The following is a 10,844-nucleotide window of genomic DNA, read 5'->3' as shown; positions in this document are numbered from 1 at the left end:
GCAGAGCATACCTGATCTTGAGATATATAAGCAATAAACTCATCCCACAAGGGCACTCGCCTCTGCCACGTTACCATAACTTACAACAATTAAAGCTCACGTATATTTTATTTTGTGACACAGGCCACGGGCTGCACTCAGGATCACAAGCAAGCTACGCACAGAGTCTACCACTGAGCTAAATCCCTAGGCCTTCCCAGGCAAATTTGAAAAACTGTCTGACAAGAAAGTCAATAAACAAAATCTTTATTGGGTATGGAAATATCCAATAATGAGTAAGGAAATATCTCTACTCAAAGTATGTCTCCTTTACCAATATTAAAGCCATTCCTCCTGTGGTTCAAGACCATCACAGTCTCTGGGTACCGTTTGTGAGAACTGGGGCTCAGAGTAACTCACACATTGCAAAACAACACCCAGAAATTACGGCCTGTCAGACAGTGCTGTTTCTTGATTCCATTGATCTACCTATCTGTCATTGTACCACTACTATGCAGTTTTTATCACAATTGCTCTGTAGTACAGCTTAATGTCAGGCATGGTAATTCCACCAGAGGCTCTTTTATTGTTGAGAATAGTTTTTGCTATCCTAGGTTTTTTATGATTCCAGACGAATTTGCAAATTGCCCTTTCTATCTCAGAGAAGAATTGAGTTGGAATTTTGATTCCAGAAGAAATGAGGCTAGGTCTCTTGCCCAGCCAATGCACCTATTTTACTGTAACTCTCTGGGTTAAATGCTACTTTTGTTTGCCAGGGTGGATTAACTGTTCCAATAAAGAACTGTAAATTTCAATTATGTAAGATAATAAAAATGTATTCCTCAGTCACTAAGAACACAGTGCAGGTGTTCACAGTTGGACAGCTGTCCCGGCTGCCTCCATAACTCAGAAAACAGATCCTTTACTTGTGACGCTGCCATTTTGAAAACATGCTTCCCAAGGTTGCTAGAAAACCAGGAGAACTGTGGAAACATTAAGACATAGACTCAAGTGTCAACTGGGTATTCTATGTATGTTCTGATGACCAGATACAGTCACTTGATACACAACCCCAACACACACACACACACACACACACACACACACACACAGAAGAGGGAAGATACAATGGGCTAGCAAATGAGGTCTCTGCCAAGCTATGTCCCACAAACTCTTCTCAAGGAAAGAGAGCTAAGCTCTAGCAGTCACCCAAGCTTTCCAAACAGATCAAGCTGTACCCAGGCTTACAGTCTAAGGGTGAGGTGACTTTGGGCTGGTCATGTGATCATGTAAATCAATGGATCTTAATCTACTGGGGATCGTGAATCTGATAAAATGTGGGAAATTATCATCTCCACTATTACGAAAGATATTTTGTCGGTGTCCTGCTTTGTTATCATAGCATCGATTTCCCATGATAACCTGAGTGATGTCTGAAGATTCTGCTTTGTTTACTCGCTTCTTCCTAAAGAGTTGTCCATGGATACCACCCCAAACCTTCTGAGGGCAGGCAAGTCCATTCGTGAACTGGCTCTACCCACCTGTCATTTTGTGGCTGCTTGGCTTTTTGTGTTCCCTCCCAACTGGCCTCTCTTTGTCTCCTCACCTGGCCTTTGCATACCCCACAATTGATTCCTCCTCATTCTTTCTAATCTGCTTTTGGGTCTCAGCTCAGTTGTTGTCTTATAAAAAGCCTTAACCAGAAAACAAAGTAAATCATATTTCTCAAAGTCCCCTTATAAGCATCTTTCTTAACATTTGTCATGGGTTGTCATCAGCTGTCTGTGTGAGGATAAGGTGTGCCGCAGTCTCATTCCAACTAGAAGGTCCTTCTGGGTAAAAATTTAGGCTGCCTGAGCCACTGCTAAGCGCCCGGCTTAGTTTGGCTGATAAAAAAGGGCACTTGTATTTATGTAAGACATGACTAATTGAATACCAATGCTTCACAGTCTCTTGCAGTGCTGATGGAGAGAAAAGCAACAGTCAAATCACTTTCTCATTCTGGGGAATGAATGTGGATAGAATGAATGAGCCAGGGATTGGTTACAGGCAGTGACTTCCCTTTTGAGGTGTCACCTTGCCCCTGAGTTCATTTCCAATCCATCTGGGAGAATGAAGCAGGGAAGTATTCTGCCATTCTTTTCTATTATTGTAAGGAGAGGTGTCCATGCATGGACTAAGGCCCGCTGAAGGGAAGACTGAACACATTGTTTGGTAAATTCCAAAACTGAAGAGATCGATATCCAGACATAATTTAAAGGTTTCTTCACAACACTCATTCGCGTTATCTCAGTAGTCTTAGTGCTTTCAAAATACTGTGAAACAAACCTCACCCCACAGGTTTTGCATTTTCTAAAAAAGATAAAGCTAATAAATTATGACGTAGTCTGGAAGGGCTCGAGTTGACCCAGGATGTTAGTCCTCTAGGGGAGAACAAGACATTAGACAGTGTGCCTCATACGTTAGCAAATTCCATGACTATCCAAAGAGTCTCTCTATGGGGTTGGATTTTACAGTCTTATCAGTCTGGGACTCCAGATGTCCTTTGGCAAATGACCTGCAATTGAAGAGGAAGGTCTAAAAAAAGCCTGTCTTCCCTCTCATGCAGGTTCATTTTATCCCTGTATGGAACTTCCTCGGTCAAACAGATCTGAAAAGGAACACAGAAAATGGACAAGGGACAGAGCCACACCTGACCTATAGTCAGTAAGCTGACCAACATATCAGTGCTACTCTAAGGTGATGAAGATGGGGAGGAAGGGGGGCATTTGTTACCGTAACGTAACCCTGACTGATACACTCTATTCAATGGACAATAAATACGTCTAGTTGAACTCACATTCTGAGTCAGAGAACCTGAGTGACAGAAGAGTCCAAGTCCACTTGAGCATGTCACCCCTCATTTTTATCCAATGAACCAGCGGTTTCCAACCTTCCTAAGGCAGTTCTTCATATTGTGGTGACCCCCCCGCTCCCGCCAACCATAAAATTACTTCACTGCTACTTCATAACTGTAATTTTGCTAGTTATGAATCGTAATGTAAATAGCGAATATGCAGGATATCTGGTGTTCGACCCCTGTAAAAAGGTCGCTTGACCCCTAAAGAGGTTGCGACCCACAGGTTGCGAACCCCAACAGCTGCCAGTCAGAAAAGCACGTGTTCAGGAATAAGGGAGAAAGGGGACAGAGCCAAGCACTGAAGACAGAGCAAAGTCTGCGTTTCTTGGCTGGAAAGAGACAGGAACCACCTGCCTGGGAGTTTTCTTTGTTTCCTATTGAATCTGCCAAGAGAACTGCATTACAGAGAAAACTGATAAAAAAAAAAATTCCCTGTTATCTAGAAGGGATTTCCTTTTCTGGGAAGGAAATTTTTAAAGAGAGCTTTATCTCCTGATTTACACTGAAGTAAGATTAGTTAGAGCTCGCTGACGTATCCTCTTGATAGCATCACCGCAGAGAGAAGATGCAGAAGAAACTCACCAAAGACAAAAATGGTTTACATAAACTATCTGCTGAGCCCATGACGGTGCATTCATCAGGTAAATTCACTGTTTAAAGATGTGTTTCTTTTGTGTCTATATATTAAACACAATAAGCAAAAATGAGTGTCTGAGCCCAGTGTATGTGCCCTAGGTGCCCTCAAAAGCAAGATCCAAAAGGTCTTTGGATCCCCTAGAACTGGAGTTCTAAATAGGTGCGATCTGTCTTGTGGGTGCTGGGAACAGAACTTGGGTTCCCTGTGAGAGGATCCAATGCTCTTAACTGCTGATCCACCTCTCCAGCCACATAAGCTAAACTCTTACTTCACACACACCCTCAATTACCTTCTCTTCTTTTTTTCTTTCTTCCTTACCACAAATCTACCCATGAGACTCCGTGGAAGATTCAGACATGATTGACAAAAGTATAAACACAATATATAATACACATGTATAATATGTGCACATTATATTGTGCTTATATATAATGTACATTATATATAATCAATATATAATGTATATAACACATTTATAACAATATCTTATATTGTGAAAGTTAAATAAAAATTAAGTGCAGTTATTTTTTAGGAATTCAGTCCACACCACTAAAATAGTAAAAGGACTTGCCAAATACCAAATCTTTAAACCTTGAAAGATATCCTCTAAAAATTATTTGGGGTTTGCAGGAGGTTTGACAGTTTCTTTTAAGCATTCTAAAGTATGTTCCCATGTCCCCCAGGCTGGCTGGACATCAACAAACTCAGTTCAACTTCATAAGCTTTTCTTCATGCCCGTTGGCACCATAAATTCTACCCTCATGTGCAACTTGACACTTAAAAGTCGACATTATTGTACTGAAGAGGTTCTTTGTCATAGACTTTCTATTTCAAGGTCAATCCCAGTTAAAGGCTCCATCCCTTCCTCCATATCCTTGGTACTTGAATCATGGTGTGTGGTTATCAACTTTTATTCTCTGTTGTCAAGCAACATTTCCCTTCCCCTAAATGTGTCAGGTCTTTGAGATATTCAATAAGATGTATGTACAGAAGCATTCTCATCAGCTCATCACTGACACCAGTTTTAGATAGCTGAGCATGGATACAGAATTAGTCACCTTAGAGTCTCATCCGGAAACACAACCAAACTGGAAGTCAGAGCAGTTAAGAGGTATGTACGGTGTCTGAGACTGGCAATGTTTTCTGGAAATCTAAGGAGTTATATTACTCTCGTTACATTTTCAAAAGCCAGGTTTTTTTTATTTTAAGTAAATATAATGAAAGAATTGGCCCTAATTCATCCACCCGAGGCCAGAATTTCCAAAATCTGCAATGGAAATAAAAATCTCCCTTTCTGACAAAAGTCCCAGCATGAAGCATGACATCTCCATGGTCACTCATAGCTATAGAGTATCCCACGGAAAGTTTTAAATGTGGTCATAAAAATAAAAGGCAAAGTTTAACGCCACAGCAAAGGATATGCCTCATCCTATCCTTTACATTGTGGGAAGAACGAGTTGTTATTTTTATAGCAAATAAGCAGAAATACCCCAGACAGTATTTCCCATTCCATGCACCCTGGAATTACAATCCTACCCATCCTGAATACTTTTAAAAGGCAGACGGCTACATCCAAGGCACAAAGGAAAATGGCTCGACATCACAGTAAAAGTATCTCTGACTCAAAAATCCTGGCCTCGCTTGATTTTTTTTTCTTTTGAATCAGTTTTAAGAGACTCACTTCCCTGACTAGACAGATGGATCCGGGGTTAAAAGTACATGCCCCTCTTGCAGAGGACCCCACGTTCAGTTCCCAGCACCTATACCAGGTAACTCACAACTGCCTTTAACTCTAGTTCCAGAAGACCTGAAACCTCTGGCCAACACACACACACACACACACACACACACTCTCTCTCTCTCTCTCTCTCTCTCTCTCTCTCTCTCTCTCTCTCTCACTCACATAAGTAAAAATAATAATAAACCTTCCTTAAAAACATCCAATGATCACTTAAATATATACAGTGTGCATCTATAAAATGCAAACTGAATCTTGTAATCCCTCTTAAGAAAATTCAGACACATAAAAGATGCAATTTGGGTTGTGATACCTCATCATCCTATCAGTGAATGAGAGGGTGGCTTCCCCTTACCCCACAACTCCTTTGGTAGTTTTCCTCAAGCTGTCTCGGGTCTAGAGCCTAACTCTGACTCCAAATATTTCTTAATGTGTACAACACAGGACAAGAATAATTCAGACCCAGGAACTAATGCTAACTTATAACACTAGCCACTCCGCTAGGAAACCCACTTGTAAGGGAAGCAGATTGCTGAAAAGGACCCACCCGTGGTCCTTTTTCATGAGCCATCAGGGAAATAGCTTGCCTGCCATCCTTTAAGAAAGAGAAGATCTCACAGATGAAGCACTTTTTGGCAAAGGCTGTTCCTGGTATTTCAACGTGATAAGCAATTCAAGTTCAACAGATAAAGCAAAATAATAATGGCGGCAATAAGGGTGTAATCGTAGCCATGTGTCTTTGTGCTCTGGGTGCCTCTCATTCAGTGCTTTGACAGTGGCATCTGATGCACAAAATGTCTACCTGCCCACCTCTTCTCCTACTCTCCACCCACTCTGAGAAGAAATCAGGCTCCCATAGCCCTGAGAACTGTCGGCTGCCATTACTCTGAAGGACATAATTGCAGGGGCTGAGGAGGAGAGTCAACATAATTAGAACTAAATGATGATCAAATTGTTTTCAGGAGATTGGTAATTGTACCTTAGGTCTTATAATAACCGAACATATGCCAAGCGGCCTCACCCCAGACCTAAGGCAAGTACATTCCCCATGTGTCGTGTGTCACTGTGTTCTAGTGTATCTTGGACGGTGTCTCATAAGTTGTTCTTTTTTTTTTTTTTTTTTTTTACATTCACACACAATTATATTTACCTATGACAGGGTATGTGATTTCCCATGACCAAAGACTTCTACTGAACAACTACGTGCCACTGTAGAAAATCCTGTCTTTTCATATGGAAAAGTTCACTTGCCTTCTTCCTTATTTAAGCTGCTTAATCCATTCCTGCTGTCCTCTAATTCAACCTGGGCCACATGCTTGAGTTCATCAACAGCCCATTCACTTCTTCTCCCCAGGCATAGAACTTGAATGGATTTCTCAGTTTCCTTTATAGCTAGGCTCTTATCTGCAACTGAGATATCATCAGCAGAACATGGGCAAAAGTAATGGGTGCCACCCCCCAGGCCTGAACAATAAAACCTTCTCCCCTGTGATCCTTATTTTTTTCCTAGATGACTGGAGACGACCCTCAGGACATGTATTAGGTGGTAGACATAATAGATGGAAGAAACTTAGTCCCTGAAAGTCTATAAGTAACCAACATTTCATTCTGCTTTGACTTGTGATGTTAGTGGGGAAATAAGAGTGTATCGTGCAGGGGCCCTCTCCGGGTTTTGTTTTTGTTTTTGGGCTTTGTTTTTGTTTTTGTTTTTTGTTTTTCTTTTTGTTTTAATCATTTCACATTTTCTTCTTCTTCTTCTTCTTCTTCTTCTTCTTCTTCTTCTTCTTCTTCTTCTTCTTCTTCTTCTTCTTCTCCTCTTCCTCTTCCTCCTCCTCCTCCTCTTCCTCCTTCTTCTAAGAACACACATGATGCACATTAACTACACTCAGAGCAGTCCAAGTGAGTAAGCAACCAAGTTACAACAGGAGAAGTACAGAAATTTAGATCCATAGACTTGGTGGACGAGCATCAAGCTACAATCTTGTCTACTGGATAAATTAAGGGTTCTGGGAGCGGAGTCATGTAGACCCATTTAGATCTCATTCACAGAAGCCTTCACACAGCAGTAGCCCAGAGATAGTTATTTTACTCAGATCTCTAGAAGACTTTGGAAAGGATTTTTCAAAGGAGATGACACAAGAAGTGGGCTTGGTGGAAGTGACTGTCACAGAACCAGAGAAAGAAGACGTGGCGAGGAGAGAGCAACAGCCAATCAGGAAGTCTGTGGTTTTAAAGGTTCCTCTGACAGCACTAAGAAAACACAGAGATTGGAATCCTGCCTCTCAGATCTCCAAGCTTCAGTGGGAATGAACAACTGGAAGAACCACATCAGAAGGAGACAGACAGTTTGAAATCTGCAAACCTGCAAGCCTGAGATCCTTAACACTTGGCCTCGATGCCAAATGTAATGAGTAGTGTTACATCAGCACTAAATAGCACCAAGGAACATTGCCTTCAAATATAGGTAAATAAATTATATCTTCTCCATTGTTCCACAACTACACTAAGAAGATATATTATAAAATGAAGTGTAGGTTAATTGTAGCTCTTGGAACGTCCCTCTGATGGTTTTAACCAGAATCTCCATCCTAAAGAAGAAAAGAGAAAGGCACCACCCTTACAAGCTCATTTAAACCTGCTTGCCTGCCCAGTGCCCTACCAAGGAAGACCTTCACAGTGGGAACTAGGGCTGCAACATGTGTGAATGCTTAGGGCAAAGGCTGCAGTCTGAGCATTAACTCAAATAATAAACATAGCATTTCAGCCAACATAAAATATTTCCTCATTCAATGTATACTTCTGATGCCTACCATGTATCAGGTATCCTCTGAAGCTTGGGGATCCGCCAGTGGCTGGGATGAGGGATGCTTCTATGTATGTTTTGTGTAGTCTCAAAGACAGACAACTAACTGACAAGTACTGAGCCGGAAGACAGCTTTGCATCCCTGTAGATTGTAAGAGGTATAAGGAAACAGGCCAGTTTTCCTGGGTATAAAAACTGAGGAAAGAACTTACAACAAGGTACCATATGAATTCACCCTGGAATCCCAATGAGGACTTGACACAGAACACCTTAGGCTACAAAAGCAACAGAAGTAGACATTCCAAAACAAGAGAGAATTTCACATGCCTGAAAAATATCGTTCTTGTGTTCATAGCACTCAGTGGTCAGTGTGGGGGTTAAGAAAACTAGAGACAATGAGGGCACATCATAAAAAGGGGTTAAGGACATTAATTTGATGCTCAGCCTTTCTAATCACAAAACGAAATGGTAGAAACAACAAACCATCCTTCCACACTATCAAACTTATCTTAAAATGATTTTCAAGGCTGAGGAGATGATTTCCATCACCTGTGTTTGACTCCTCAGAGCTTGCATGGAACCAGACATAGTAGTGGACACACCTATAACCCAAGTGCTCTGGGGAAAGATGGGAGGTGGAGATCAGATGATCCACAGAAGCATCTTGGGCTAGCTAGCCAGCTGTATATAACAAAGAACAATAAAAGGCATTGTCTGAAACGAGGTAGAAGGTGAGGACCAACACCCAAGGTTGTCATCTGACTACCACATGAGTGCTGTTCTGTCTCATACACATGCATGCCCATGCATTGGATTATGCACCCATAGAACAAAGCTCTCTTTCTTTTCAAAGACTTATTTATTTATTTTATGAATACACTGTAGCTGTCTTCATGCACACCAGAAGAGGACATCAGATCCCATTACAGGTGGGTGTGAGCCACCATGTGGTTGCTGGGAATTGAACTCAATACCTCTGGAAGAGCACTCAGTGCTCTTAACTACTGAGCCATCTCTCCAGCCCCAACAAAAAGCTTTTTACCTGAGTATGACTTTTAAGGAAAAGTATGTCTTCAATGCTGATCAAGGTATGTGTTGGTAGTATCTGTTGGGTAGATTTATAATGACTTCAGAGTTTGTGTGACCTATACCCAGCGATCCTGTTCTAAGAAACTCTCCTAAGGAAATAGTAAGTAACTCTTTTCGCCAATGGTGTTCTTTACAAAGTTATCTATTATAGATTTTGTGACAATTTTTAAGTAAAAAATCAGCTTCAAAGGAGTAGATGCAACACTTTGCAGCCTTGCAACATGGTAAAAATCATTCCCAAATGGACTAAGAAAATATATATAAGTTAAAGATCTATTCTTCTATAGAAAGAATTTGGTCATCACCTCAAAATTCATATATTAAAATTATATTCCCAGTGTGATTATGGCACAAGAGAAGGGTTTTCAGGAACCGGACTTAGAATAGAAAAAGTCACTCCCACTGTGAAAGGACACAAAAAGAAGATAGCCATCCATGGACAAGAAGTGAACCTTTACCAAATGTGGAGTCTGGCTGGCTCCTGCCAATCTTAGATAGCTAAGCTTCCAGCACTGTGTACAAATAAATACCTGATGCTCATAAGTTACCCTGTTATACCTTATAACACAAAGAGAACAAGGACAATCACAAAACAAATGCTGTCAACTGAGATATGATGAGATAACAATAACCCCCCCCCCATAGCAGCATTCTACTTTTTTGTTGTTGTTGTTTTTTATTAGATACTTTATTTACATTTCAAATGTCATCCCCTTTCCTGGTCTCCCCTCCAAAAATCCCCCTATGCCATTCCCACTCCCCCCTGCTCATCAACCCATCCACTCCTGCTTCCCTGTCCTGGCATTCACCTGTACTGGGGCATAGAGCATTCATAAGGCCAAGGGCCTCTCCTCTCATTGATGTGCCACAAGGCCATCATTAACTACATATGCGGCTGAAGCCTTGAGTCCCTCCATATGTACTCTTTGGTTGGTGGTTTAGTCCCAGAGAGCTCTGGGGGTACTGGTTTGTTCATGTTGTTGTTCCTCCTATGGGGCTGCAAACCTCTTCGGATCCTTGGGTCCTTTAAGTATTCAAACACAGAGGACCTTTATGTCTGCATTAATAGTAACAAACAAAAACAAAAAATAGGCAAATAAAAAGTCATATGCCTTGATGGGTTAAGTTCCAGAGGGAAAAAAGAACTTTTATCCTTTTAAAGATGATATAGAGTAGATGTAGCCACACCTGAGATGAGTTCCTTGCATGGACCCTGAAGTATACAGGTCCCACTGTGGGGTGTCATGAAAAGGCTTGAATGAAGGAAAAGTTAGCTAGCCTTTATTAACAATGAAGGTTGGGGAGTGAAGACTAGAGTCCAGTGAAGCTCCCGATGGAAACCAAATTGTTCAGATGGAATCCCCTCCTAACACATCCCACCCTCCTCATGGTCATACAAAGGAGAGAGCAGAGTGGGGGCTGTGATGGTTTGAGTATGCTTGGCCCTGGGAGTGGCACTATTAGGAGGTATGGCCTGGTTGGAGTAGGTATGGTCTTGTTGGAGGAAGTGTGTCACTGTGGGGGTGGGTTTTGAGATACTTCTCCTAGCTGGCTGGAAGCCAGTCCTCTTCTGTTCGCCTCTATAACAAGATGAAGAACTCTCAGCTCCTCCAGTGCCATGCCTGCTTAGATACTGACATGCATAATGCTATTGCAATGATAATGGACTGACTCTCTGAAACTCTAAGCTATCCCCAAC

Source organism: Mus caroli, unplaced genomic scaffold (genome assembly GCF_978045245.1).
Source record: "Mus caroli unplaced genomic scaffold, Mus_caroli_1 scaffold_9, whole genome shotgun sequence".
NCBI lineage: Eukaryota > Metazoa > Chordata > Mammalia > Rodentia > Muridae > Mus > Mus caroli.
The sequence above is the reverse complement of the archived record's forward strand: the minus strand, read 5'-3'. Positions refer to the sequence as shown.